Source organism: Mixophyes fleayi, chromosome 10 (genome assembly GCF_038048845.1).
Source record: "Mixophyes fleayi isolate aMixFle1 chromosome 10, aMixFle1.hap1, whole genome shotgun sequence".
NCBI classification, from domain to species: Eukaryota; Metazoa; Chordata; class Amphibia; order Anura; family Limnodynastidae; genus Mixophyes; species Mixophyes fleayi.
This window is the reverse complement of record NC_134411.1, coordinates 91,366,794-91,379,016: the sequence shown is the minus strand read 5'-3', so window position 1 is coordinate 91,379,016 and position 12,223 is coordinate 91,366,794. Positions and strand designations below refer to the sequence as shown.

The window sequence follows — 12,223 nt, the reverse complement described above, 5'->3', positions numbered from 1 at the left end:
ATCCACATTCTAGAAAGTGTCTGTCATATCTGATAAACTTTATGTCGTAGCCATTGTATACATAGCCCATATACTATTTATTCAACAAAAGCCATTCTATAAATATGTAATTTAATACTCTATGTGTATTATATAGTCTGGGACTTTTTTTTTTTTTACCACTTTTTAATATTTCTTCATCACTTCACTTTGGATGATTTGGTTATTCTGCTTATTTTATGTGTTTAGGGTGTATTTTTATAAGTACGAGAAACTTTGTTTATGTATCGCTATACAATGGTCCTCTGGATCTGCATTACTTTGTATGTTCTGCAGTTCCGTGTATGTATGTGTGTATATATGTATATATATTTATATATATATATATATATATATATATATATATATATATATATACTTGGGTCTCAGCTGGGACTTCTTCCACAGTATAAAAACAATAGAGTATCTCAAACCCGATTAGAATCAGGTAGAAAAACCTACCGAAAGTAACTTTTATGCCACCTCATGGTGTCATAGAATAGCAGTGCTTCTGGGATGTAATGTCACAACTGGTAACAAATATAATCTATTAAGATCACCTAAAACACAATCCAAAATACAAGATTGAAACACTTTTTTAAAAAAAATCCTTATCACAAGAGAATATCAAATTTGAACAAGGGGAAGCTGCACGTAATAATATAGCCACCAGCCAGTGTAAAAACATCATACCCAGAAAGGTAAAAAGTGTTGGAAACAAACAGACCCAAGTAGGAGACCCACATATCAACCACAAGTCAACTCACAAGAGTTTTTAACCTTTCGTCTAAATTTTTTTCAGAGGACAAATTGCTTGAAAAAAAGGACATAATATTGACCGAAATCAATTCCCAAGCAAATTCCAGTTATCGATTTACATAAATTAATATTAAATTGTCATTTTATTAAAAAAAAAACAAAGGGTTTGAGACAGTTGTATCTTGTAAACTTCCTTCAGATGCAATCCTGTAAAATCTAGAGGAAGTCATTTAAATGTTTTTTATGACTTGGCACAGAGGGGTTGTAGGTAACTAGACACTTTTAAAAAATGTTTCATAATTTAGATATGGCGGAACAGCTAGTGTGTAAACAACTGAGCAAAGATCATTTGTTTGTAATAAATTCTGCAGACAAAGGGAGGAGGTAGTTGCACAAGTTTATATAGATTATTCCACTGAATACATGAGAGTCTTAGGAAAGTCATGTTTGAAATTAGAAAGTGTTTCAGTGAGCAATTGTATGCACAACTGAATAGAGCTGGCGAATATAAAATAATTAGTAAAGAAAAGTTCAAATATTTGTTCGATAAATTTCCATCTACCCCAATATTTTATCACATCCCAAAATAAGTAAGATACTAATACAACCTCCAGGGAGACCCATCATTTTGGGAATAAATTAATTAACTGCCAATCTATCTCATTATTTTGACATACAGTTACAACCATTAGTTGCTGTGTTACTATAATACACAAAGGAGTTGACAGTAATCCTTACCGCTCTTAAGGACCTACTTTAGGAAACTTCCTGGAAGTGGGCCACAATTGATGTCCAGGCATCAAGAGACTGGCACATCCATGAGCACAATATTTGCTCCTAGCTAGGCCAATTTATTTATGGTAGACTATTTATTTGCAAAATGTCCAACATGTCTGTTTTAGCTAAAGTCATAGCTGTATTTATGAAATCCTTATAATATGGTCAAGAACCAAAACTGAGATTAAAGATTTAATAAATTATTTTAATAATACTGATTAACTCCATTTTTCCTATAAAGTTTTTAATAAAAGCATTGGATTTTTAATGCCAATTGGGAAATTTCTAATTAAAACATACTTTAAACCAGCTGACGCAAATAGTTACATTTTATCAACTAGCTGTCACCTGCACCATTTGAAATGGGATATACCATATTTACCAGTTACAGCGTCAGGATTCCAAAACAGGGCTCCTGCCTCTGGAGGCGTCTGCCCTACTGGCCGAGCTATTCTGGCTGTTGGACAGCTCCTTGATTTTGCCCACTGTCTAGTTCAGTCTGTTTCTCTGATGTTCTCACTCCAGCCCCTGGCTTCCTATTTTAGCAATGTATTGTCACATCCTCTTTACCAGATTATTGTGCTCCTGCCCAGTAATCTAGCTGCTGCTGTTTCTTGCTGCTTTCAGTCATTATCTACATGTGTACTCTTACAGCCTCGTCTTCGTTTTCACTCCATATGATATTGATTTGCTGTACTAATTACCAAACCTGTCTGCTTCTGACCATTGTATTGGCTAGTGTCTTGGGCTACCCTCCAATACCAGATACTGGATTCTGATTCCGGACCTCTACATACCACCATTATGCATGAGTGGTCCATATATGTATATATATATATATATATATATATATATATATATATAAAAATATAGATGCATATAGATGTATATTAGATATATTATTTTACATTATATGAATGTATTACATAGATTTATATATGTGCATATCTAGATTTCATAGATGGTTCAGTTTGGCACGACATGTATATGTATGTATATATATATATATATATATATATATATATATATATATATATATAAATATATATATATATATATATATATATATACACATAAATTGGATATGTTATACTATGTATATTATGTACAGATTACATTGATTTATATATATATTTATATTTTATAGATGGGTCAGTTTGGTACGATATATATATATATATATATATATATATATATATGGATTAATAGATGTATATTAGATATAATATTTTATATTATATGAATGTATTACACAGATTTATATAGATGTATATCTATATTTCATAGATGCATGTAGTAGATATATATATAGATGGCATATTTTAGCCGGAGAGGACTCGACTCAGCAGTATATTAAGAACATTTTAAAGGTAAAAAATGCCCCCCCCCCTCCCCTGTCCCCCAGCCCAGCCTGCCCCTGGTTAGGAACTTGTTAAACTAGGATTTTTAAGGTATAATTGCTGGACTGTTTGTATGAAATGGCTAATTATTATTCTAAATAGAAATAGATCAATGGTTTATATTTTGCATGTCAAGATTGCTGAATAGTAATGAAATCACTTTGTTCTAATAGCATTTGGCAGTTAAACAACTGACACATTTCCAGGAAGAACAATTGAGCAATATGTACTGAGCTAATATATGAGGTTGCTGTTTTCACATACATCTATAAGTGTAATGAAAGTACAAGCCACTCCGTCACGATTCCAAGTTTGAAGGAAACCTTCATTCTCCTTAAAGATTTTGTCTAAAACATCCTGCTCCCCAACTGGTCTCTGGGTAACCCCACCTTGTTCAATACACTCACCACCACCTGCACTCCACCACTGTCTTCTAATGAGAGGACTCTGTGGCTGCAACTTCTTCATACCTCCTAGCAGTCCAGGGTCTTTAAAGTACAGAGGATAAGGGGCAGCTACAAGGTGTTGCCAACTATTATATCTTCTTTCCTGACTGTTCATTTACTGGTTATCAACATCTCAAATTCCCAGTCAAGGTTAGTCCTTTTAAAACATACATGTCTGTATTGGTCCCAATGGTGAGAACAAGCCCAATACGCCAATCTTCCATCCAATGAGATACCAGCAAGCCTGACTCTAAAACGCTGTATACTAGATGTGGAAAGTCAACCTAGGATTATCCCTGCCCCTCAGGCACCTACCTCAGATCTCTTATGTGGACTGCAGATATTATCACTTCTGGATGGCCTACATTTCATTTTCCGATACCTGTCCATATGCTGAATACTGTGGTCTGATGAGAGACAAACCAAAGAGGAGAAAATAGCCCTACCAAAATTCATCCAAGCTGCACATGTATAGGTCACACCCCTTGTCACCCCTGGTAATTTGGACTACTAGTGGTAAATGGTTGGTCCATTTTTTACATCAATGGTGCAAGTATGTGATTGACAAGACAACCCTCCAGGCATTGTTTTATTGTAATCACAAGAACCTCAATCAGACATAAGTCATGGTAAAAAGTAGGCGTGAAATGTAGACAATAGATCTATTATATTATATTAGATTTACATACTTAGCAATATAACATGATGATATCTTAGGAAAGACACATATTGTTTAGTGTTGCTGTAATTCAATTGTAGATAGAGCCTTGACGTCATGGCCGGCTGTCCTTACAACACTAGGAAAACAAGGATAAGTCGGAAAACTAGTACTGGGATTTACATATGCTCACAGAAATGTTTTTTTTACTGGTGTCACAGTTATAAAGTGTAACACCCATTAGACTAACCACCATTTAGCCAACTTCACTGCATAGTAGAGATATTGGATATTACCTCCCCTGGGAAGAGATTGGGAGTAAGTGGTGGGACTTAAGTATTTAAAAAGGTTCTCATTGAGTACAAGTAACCAAATAAAAGAGTGAGTAGTCCTTAGGTTCTGGGAAATTCCCGAAGAACTAGAGATATTAGAAGTTCTAGCTCAACTAGCCTGATATCTTCCCCTATCTGAAGTCCTGGGTGTCTGTTCGAGTATGACCAATGTCGAAGTCGATCCCAAGTTCAAGCCATCGTGATAGCCATGACCTTACCAAACACTTGACTGGAGCTTTGTTGAGCTAAGTTTTGACGGTAGTGACAGCAAGAGAGCTGCATTCGGTAGACAAAAAGGGCGAAATTCAGAATGGGAGACTAAAAAGGGCCATTTGGAGTTGTAGAAAAATGAATCCCATTAGCTCCAAACCATCAATTCAACCCAGTTAATGAATTAGACCGTGAAGCCAGGTAGCATGAGCATAATGAAAGGACACTTGAGTGCAGCGGAGACTGACTTGATTTTGGGGGTTCAGGAGAGATGCTAAAGAGGACAGTGTAGAGAGTGAGTGTGACTATCCCAAGTCAAGAAGTGTATTTGCAATTACCAAGTATGTGCTGGAGATGTTCGATAACGGAGTGGATTGTGTCGAGAGATGGTCTGGCGCCCATTATTTTAACAACTGTGAACTTTACTTTATGTCTGTGTCATCAGCAAACTTGCTATCCACACAGTCCAAGGATAAGAAAGACTGAGCTAGCCTACTTTCCAAGGTTAACTAATACATATTGTGATGTTTCTAGCATAGGTGGTGTTAGGTTGCCACCTGTACAGACCTTGGTTTTTGTGATCATCCCCCACAGGATTGAAAATGTGTGCGACTACACCCAAAAGCAGCTCAGCAGAAAGCTCATAGAGGAGCTGTTTGTCCAACAAGAAGCAGGAAAACTGAGAAGACCAGTCGGGTATGTGTGCTTATTTCCAGGCTTATCTTTTGTTCAACCGCTGGTGTAAAGATCCATGTATATATATATTTTTGGTATTTTTTATTTTAAAGATCATTTGCAGTGTTAAAAAATAAAAAATACCAAAAATATATATTTTTAAAAGTAGCGTGCCCCTCATAGTTGAACCAGGCAACAGGATACATCTGCAGAAGCTGCCACCAGTACGGAGCTATGACAGGCCGGACTGGTCCCATTATAACAGGGTTTCCCAGCCTGGTCCCATTATAACAGGGTATACGCTCCTCTCTCATAGTAGAACTCAGCCTCAGTCTTTTCAGCATGGGGCTGATTTCACTAGTTGTATAGCGCCCTTCCCCTAGCCCAGCATTGGGGTTCAGCCTAACACCCCTGGGTGGTGTGTGTTGGGGTAATTATGTTAAGACAGTTAAAGATAATATTTTATTATCGTTAGGAGCCGCTGCACTGCGTGTGACGACTCACACTATCTGTGGTCCGGGCTGATGTTAAGCAGCCTGTATGATACCTTTTTCCGGCTGCCAGCTGGTCTGTAAGCCGTCTGGCAGCTCCTGGCCTCTCGCACTGTTCTTGTACCGACTGTTGCCTAGCAGCCAGGATGCTGTTCTGTCTAGGAGACTCCTCTTTCTTCCCATCCAGCTGTCATCACAGATGCGACGTTCAGTGATTGCAATCACATGACTGGAATCACCAATCAATGTGTAGGGTGCTCGATCCCAATGGAATGCTACTATTGGCCCCCATAAACTTAAATGGCATGGAGAGCCAACCATTGGTCTGGCAACCATTATTTAACAACTGTAAAGGGAACTGTACTTTATGCGATGATAATGTTAAAATGGTTAAAGATAGTATTTTAATATGGGGCACTACGGTTCCCAGCAAGCCCTGGCAGCCATAAGCTGAATGAGGTTCATTGATAAATGGGGTACCCCTGTTTATGTGATGTATGTCGCTGTCACAGCTAATGATTTGTTTAAAAATAATTAGTACACAATTATCTAATTGTTGCTTTTATACTTCCCCCACTCAGAATTTTTGTAGCTGAAATAGGCCAAAAACGTTGTTACCGCCGCCGTCATCAACTCCAATAACATTGCCAGCCCAGATAGTTTGTCTACAGGTCACGTGTAAGACTCTTTGGGATGTGAGATGCAGAGATGATCCTCCACTATTGGCTCCTACCTCATACCCTCATGGACACTGGGAATTGTGCAGAGTTACCTAGAACCAATGATCAGCATCTGAACATCAATACCACCGCTGATTACATTGTTGATCGTGTTACTTTTTTGTGTGTCTGGGTCTTTCCAGACCACAGTGAATGTTGCGGCAGGGATATCCCAGTCTGCTTTCTTTCGGGTACTGTAGTGGGTACTGAGATCATTCCTCTTGCGTAGCTTTCAGTTTATTAATCTTTCATAGGATGAGGAGTCATTTGTGTCCATTAAACATCAATTTCATCAACTAGCTGGTTATCCCCACAGCAGTATATGGAGCTCAGGTATCCCGTATACCATTGGGAAAGATTAAACTGTTTTTCAAAATAGAAAACAAATTCCATCCCATCAATGTTCAGGCTGTATGTGATGCATCTCTCCAAATCCAAAACTCCCAGGAAGCGCCCATGATTCCTTTGACATGAAGCAATCAGACTTATGGCATAAATTATTACAGAGACAAGTTGAAGATGCGTGGTTGCTGGCTAATAATGATTAACAACTTAATAGCTGTAAATCCAATTAAGACACATTATTATTATTATCATTAAAACTTTAATATATATACCAAAATGGTTAATACTTGACATACTAGACATAATTTTAGAATGTCTTGTAACATTTGGCTTCAATTGATTTATCTTTAAAGTATGTACATAAATTTGGCCTGTCTCCATATCTCTATGTTCATTTTAGCCTTTTATTTATTTGTATAATTAATATCACAACACATGCCTAGGCATTTGATGTTTTGTAATAAATCTTTTGTATCCTTTCAGGAGACAGCATTTACCCTTCCCTATTACCTCCACACAAGTTGCATACAATGCCATGCATGCCTCCACCAGGTATGTCATTGAGCAGACTTTTGGGCTTCTGAAAGCCCGATTCCATTACCTTGACCAGTCTGGTGGAGCCCTTATGTGTATATATTTCATAACATCGCTTTTAGGAGTGGGATGCCTTTTAAGGAGCAGATGGAATGTGCTGGCCTGGAGGCAAATGTCATTGCCCAACTCCCAGGGCTCTGTGTCCTTCAGCAACGCTTTACTTGTAAGTGCCATTTCACATAACATATGTGCTGAAAATATTGCAATGTATTTTAACCATACATTTTTAAATATAACCATTATTGAATATTTCAAACCTTGTAAATCTGGATAAATATTAGACACAATGATGGATGGGTGCTGCATGGAAATGTGGGTGCTATTATTAAAAAATTTCTTCTGATACATGTGACTTTTTACCAGTATGAAAGTGATCATATTTTGCAAACAGATGCAACCACTGAGCCTATATATTTCTACAACTGTAAGGACCATCTTTACTAAGGATAACCAATAGATTGATGTGTTGTATTACATGTTACAAAATAAAGTATCAAAGTTGCATCACAAGAAATCTCCTAACACAATATAATCCTTAATTAAATCCAGTTAAGTACTGCACTGGATTTAATTAAGCCTTATATCTTGTTAGGAGATTAAGATAATCTGTGAGATTATCTCTTTGAGAAAAAGACTTTATGAAGGTGTAATGACCCCCTGCTAATGATATACTGTGTTTTATGGTTTATTTTTAGTGGTCAGCACATCTGCCTCTCAGCATGGAGGTCATAAATTTGATTCTCGACCTTGGCCTTATCTGTGTGGAGTTTGTATGTTCTCCTTGTGTTTGCGTGGGTTTCCTCCGGGTGCTCCGGTTTCCTCCCACACTCCAAAAATATGCTGGTAGGTTAATTGGCTGCTATCAAATTGACCTTAGTCTCTGTCTCTGTGTGTGTGTTTATGTTAGGGGATTTAGACTGTAAGCTCCAATGGGGGCAGGGACTGATGTGAGTGAGTTCTCTGTACAGCGCTACAGAATTAGTGCCGCTATATAAATAGATGATGATGATGATTTTGTTCATTTTTTTTCTATTCAGTTTATTTTTAGTGAGACTTTATTAAGAGTTGTTTATGCACTCCATTTGAAGAGCGATTCCTTGTGTTCTGTTTTTTTTGCTACATAAAGTATTTTACACTAATACAATTCATTGGCTCTTGAGATGCATTTCTGGTGATGCAACTTTGATACATTTTATTTTCTTTCCATACTGAGTTACATTTCTCCTTTCCTATTAATTTGCGCATTTGATTCTTTTTGGTCAGTTTACTTTTTACTCAGAGGATATTGGGAACTCTCTCCCCACTAACCATTTTGGCAGCATCTTTTCTTTCACATAGCAGGACAGCGCAGATAGTTAATACCCCCTTTTTTTCTCTTGATCTGTTGTATTCTCGTTATGAATAATTATCAAATTCCAGGTTTTTCAACTATTTTTTCCTGATATGTATTGCTGTTTTTTTTTTTTTTAATAATTTTTCATATAATTATTTAGTTTTTCTTAATTTTTTTCCTTTAGGTCCATGATTTGACTGTCTCCCTGCAACTGTCTCATAGTCACCGGGCGCTGGTAGAGCGGAGGCAGGTAGTAATTCCTTTGCCTCCCCAGGCTTAGGCTTCCTGGGGACAGTTGTTCGTGAGCGGCACTGGGGCCGCGGGAAATAATTTAGCCAGGCTTACTTGTAGAGATTTCCCAATCCCTCCTACAACAGCTATTGATCTCTCCTGCTGGTCCTGTGATGTTCCCAGGGTTTGTCTTTCAGTCGCCTCTTAAAGTCCTGCCACTTTGGTGAAAAAAATGATACAATCATATGGCATTATATTTATTAGAAGGAAACTAATGCTAGGACGAGGATAGAATGAGGATAGACCCACAGCAGCAGAGAGTGAGACAGACAGACAGATATTCAACTACTTATATAGTTATAGATCACCATATATGTGCATTTCTGTACATATTTTAAAACATGTTAGACATTAATTACCCTAAGCACAGATAACTTCATCATACATAAGTGTGAAGCCAAATATACATCATGTATTCATTTATTTTATATTCACTGATTTTTATAACTGTTGTGCTTGAACCCCCAAAAAATGACAACATTATGGACTATTAGAAAATAAAAAAAATGTGCCCCAGAAACCTCTTGCATTGGAACAGTAATATTATTGTAAAAGTCATCCATATTGCATAGCAGTTTTATCACTTTAGGGCTTGTCCACTATGAGCAGCTCCAGCAGATCTACTTTTTTGAGGGCAAAGTTTGGCTAGCACCACTTTGTGGGTACACGTCTGAGGTCAGGTGCCACTTCCTTTGGCTGTGACATATTAAATTGTAATGGGATCAACCAATCACTGGCTTATTTCTTCAATGGTTTTATTCCAAAATATTGTCTTAGCAGCTGACTATAAAGTCTATTTACGGCACATTTGGCTGTGGCTCACAAACCAGCCCTTGCTAGATGTAAACCCCTATACCTGGATGGTGAGTGCGTCTAATTTATACTGCATCTTAATGGTATTGAAAGTATATAGGTCAGTGTAGGACCTGCATGCAATGAGATGCCCTTAACGCTGGGATGCAGGCTTAAATGTTTTGTTACGGACTGATCTCTGCCAGATATCGGTGGATCTATCAGCTTTCAAGGTGGCCATCCATTCTCATTGACAGGGATATAAAAGCCTTTCTTTGACCGGTCTCCAGTGCCTGTGTCTCAATTTTCAGAGCTGGAGTTAAGCTGGGTACACACTACAGAATTTTCCACCAACTTTTTATGCCAATCGATTTTACATGCGATCGATGGTCCGATCGCTCGGTCCATGGACTGCATACACACTAGCTTTGTTTAGGACGATAAAGGGAAGAGCGGACGTCCCTTTAGCGACTTTTTACACCCATCTTGTCGTGAGCAATGACTGTAATTTCATACTCACTGTTGTGGATCGGTCGGAAGTTTAAAGACACTGCACAACGGAAACGAGATTGAAACTAAAATATTAAACGATACGACCAACCAAATGAGGCGACAATCGTCCATTTGGGCAGACTTTCCACCATCGTGTCACTGCACACACTGACCTGACTTTTGAACGAGCGGTCGTATGTCGGCTGGTTGAGCTGATTATTGGACGAAAACCGTGTAGTGTGTACCCAGCTTTACAGTGGATATCTTCTACACTCATTGCGCATGATTCATTAAGGAAAGTAAAGCAAAAAAAAAAAAAATAGTAACTTTTAATCTTGGCAAAACCATGTTGCATTGGAGGGGGGAGGTAAATTTAAAAGTGGGGACAGATTTACAATTGGGATAGAGCATGTCCTAGAACAACTTTTAATGTCAGTGTAAAAATAAAGCTACCAAGTATTTATGTCCTACATGAAAAAACAGCCAGTATTTTCCTTATGTGCAAAATAATAAACTCATTTGCACCCCTTGTATTGTAACATGGTTTTGACAAGGTTCACAGTTACTCCTTTTTTTTTGCTTTCCTTTCCTTAATGAATCAGGCTCATTGTTTCCTGATTGTTATTCTGGTTTGACATTTCGCCTGTCCTCGCAGTTCAGTTGAGTCAATCTTAGTAGGTACGTTGTATCTTGGAGATTATTTTGACACAGATGTGGTTAAAGGTAAACACATTTCTTATAGATGTTTCCACGTTTGCTGAGGCTAATTATGGTGTAGATGTTATTTTATACAGTTTGTAGGCGGTTCCATTAATTCCATTGTATGTAAAGCTTTAAACCAGGGGTGTCCAACCTTTTAGCTTCCCTGGGCCACATTGGAAGACGACGAGTTGGTTTGGGTCGCACATAAAATACATTAACACTAACGATAGCTGATCATCCAAAAAAAAACCATAGAGAACATAGTTAACATACTTGTTGGAATGTGGGTGTGGGAAAAAATATGTGGGTAAAACGAAAAGAGCAGTAAAAATACGAGTCTTTGAACATTTACGGAATATCCAGCATAAGATTGATAATCATAGTGTACCTAGACACTTCTTAACCTGCCATAGTGCCAATCCAGAGTCATTACGTTTTAAAGCAATTGAGCATGTGCAAATGAATGCTAGAGGAGGAGATCTATTGTTAAAATTATCTCAAAGGGAAACTTTTTGGATTTATACGCTGAATACTTTTGTACCCTGGGGACTTAATGAAGGATGCGAAGTGACACCCTTTTTATAAAAGGTTGAAATGCAATGTGATTTCCATGCTGTGGTCTGTGTTTCTACCTTTGTCTGCTGTCTGCTTTTTATTTTTTATTAACTGTTTTTTATCAATTATATTGTTTTATATTATGCATGTATAAGTTGATAGATACTGTGCATATTAGAGTTTCTAAAGAGAATGTCAATTTGTGCAAGTACCGATATTGTATTGAACGGGTTGAATGTGATTCACCTGTGAAATAATCAGCAATTCCCTAGAAATAGGTGAGCTGTGATGTACTAGTCCACGCCTCCTGATGAATTCCTAAGTGATGAAACGCGTAGAGGTGACTGTGGAGACTCTTTGACTTCGAGCAGCTTCAGATAGAGCTGTTCGTATGTGGATATCAGATTTGAGCTGTTGCATTATTTAAGCCTGAATATTTCTACCATCTGGTACGTGTGATTTTACTGTTTGGAATAAAACTTTTAACTTGGATAACACACCATGGAAGCGCCCCTTCTTTTTTGATATTTTAGCTATATATATATATATATATATATATATATATATATATATATTCTAATCCCCCCTATACTTACCTTTCAATCGCCCTGTTCAAAAAATCCTCTCTAGTTAT

The 12,223-nt window shown here is 37.4% G+C and overlaps 1 long non-coding RNA gene across 1 annotated transcript in view; it reads left to right on the top strand.

Annotated features, from left to right (window-relative positions):
• LOC142103605 (uncharacterized) overlaps positions 1 to 8,370 on the top strand; it is a 51,318-nt gene extending 42,948 nt beyond the window's left edge. The window contains exons 3-5 of the long non-coding RNA XR_012679399.1: positions 7,314 to 7,382; positions 7,487 to 7,587; positions 8,120 to 8,370. This is a non-coding gene — a long non-coding RNA (uncharacterized LOC142103605). The remainder of the gene's footprint in view (positions 1 to 7,313; positions 7,383 to 7,486; positions 7,588 to 8,119) is intronic.
• Positions 8,371 to 12,223: the final 3,853 nt, after the last annotated feature.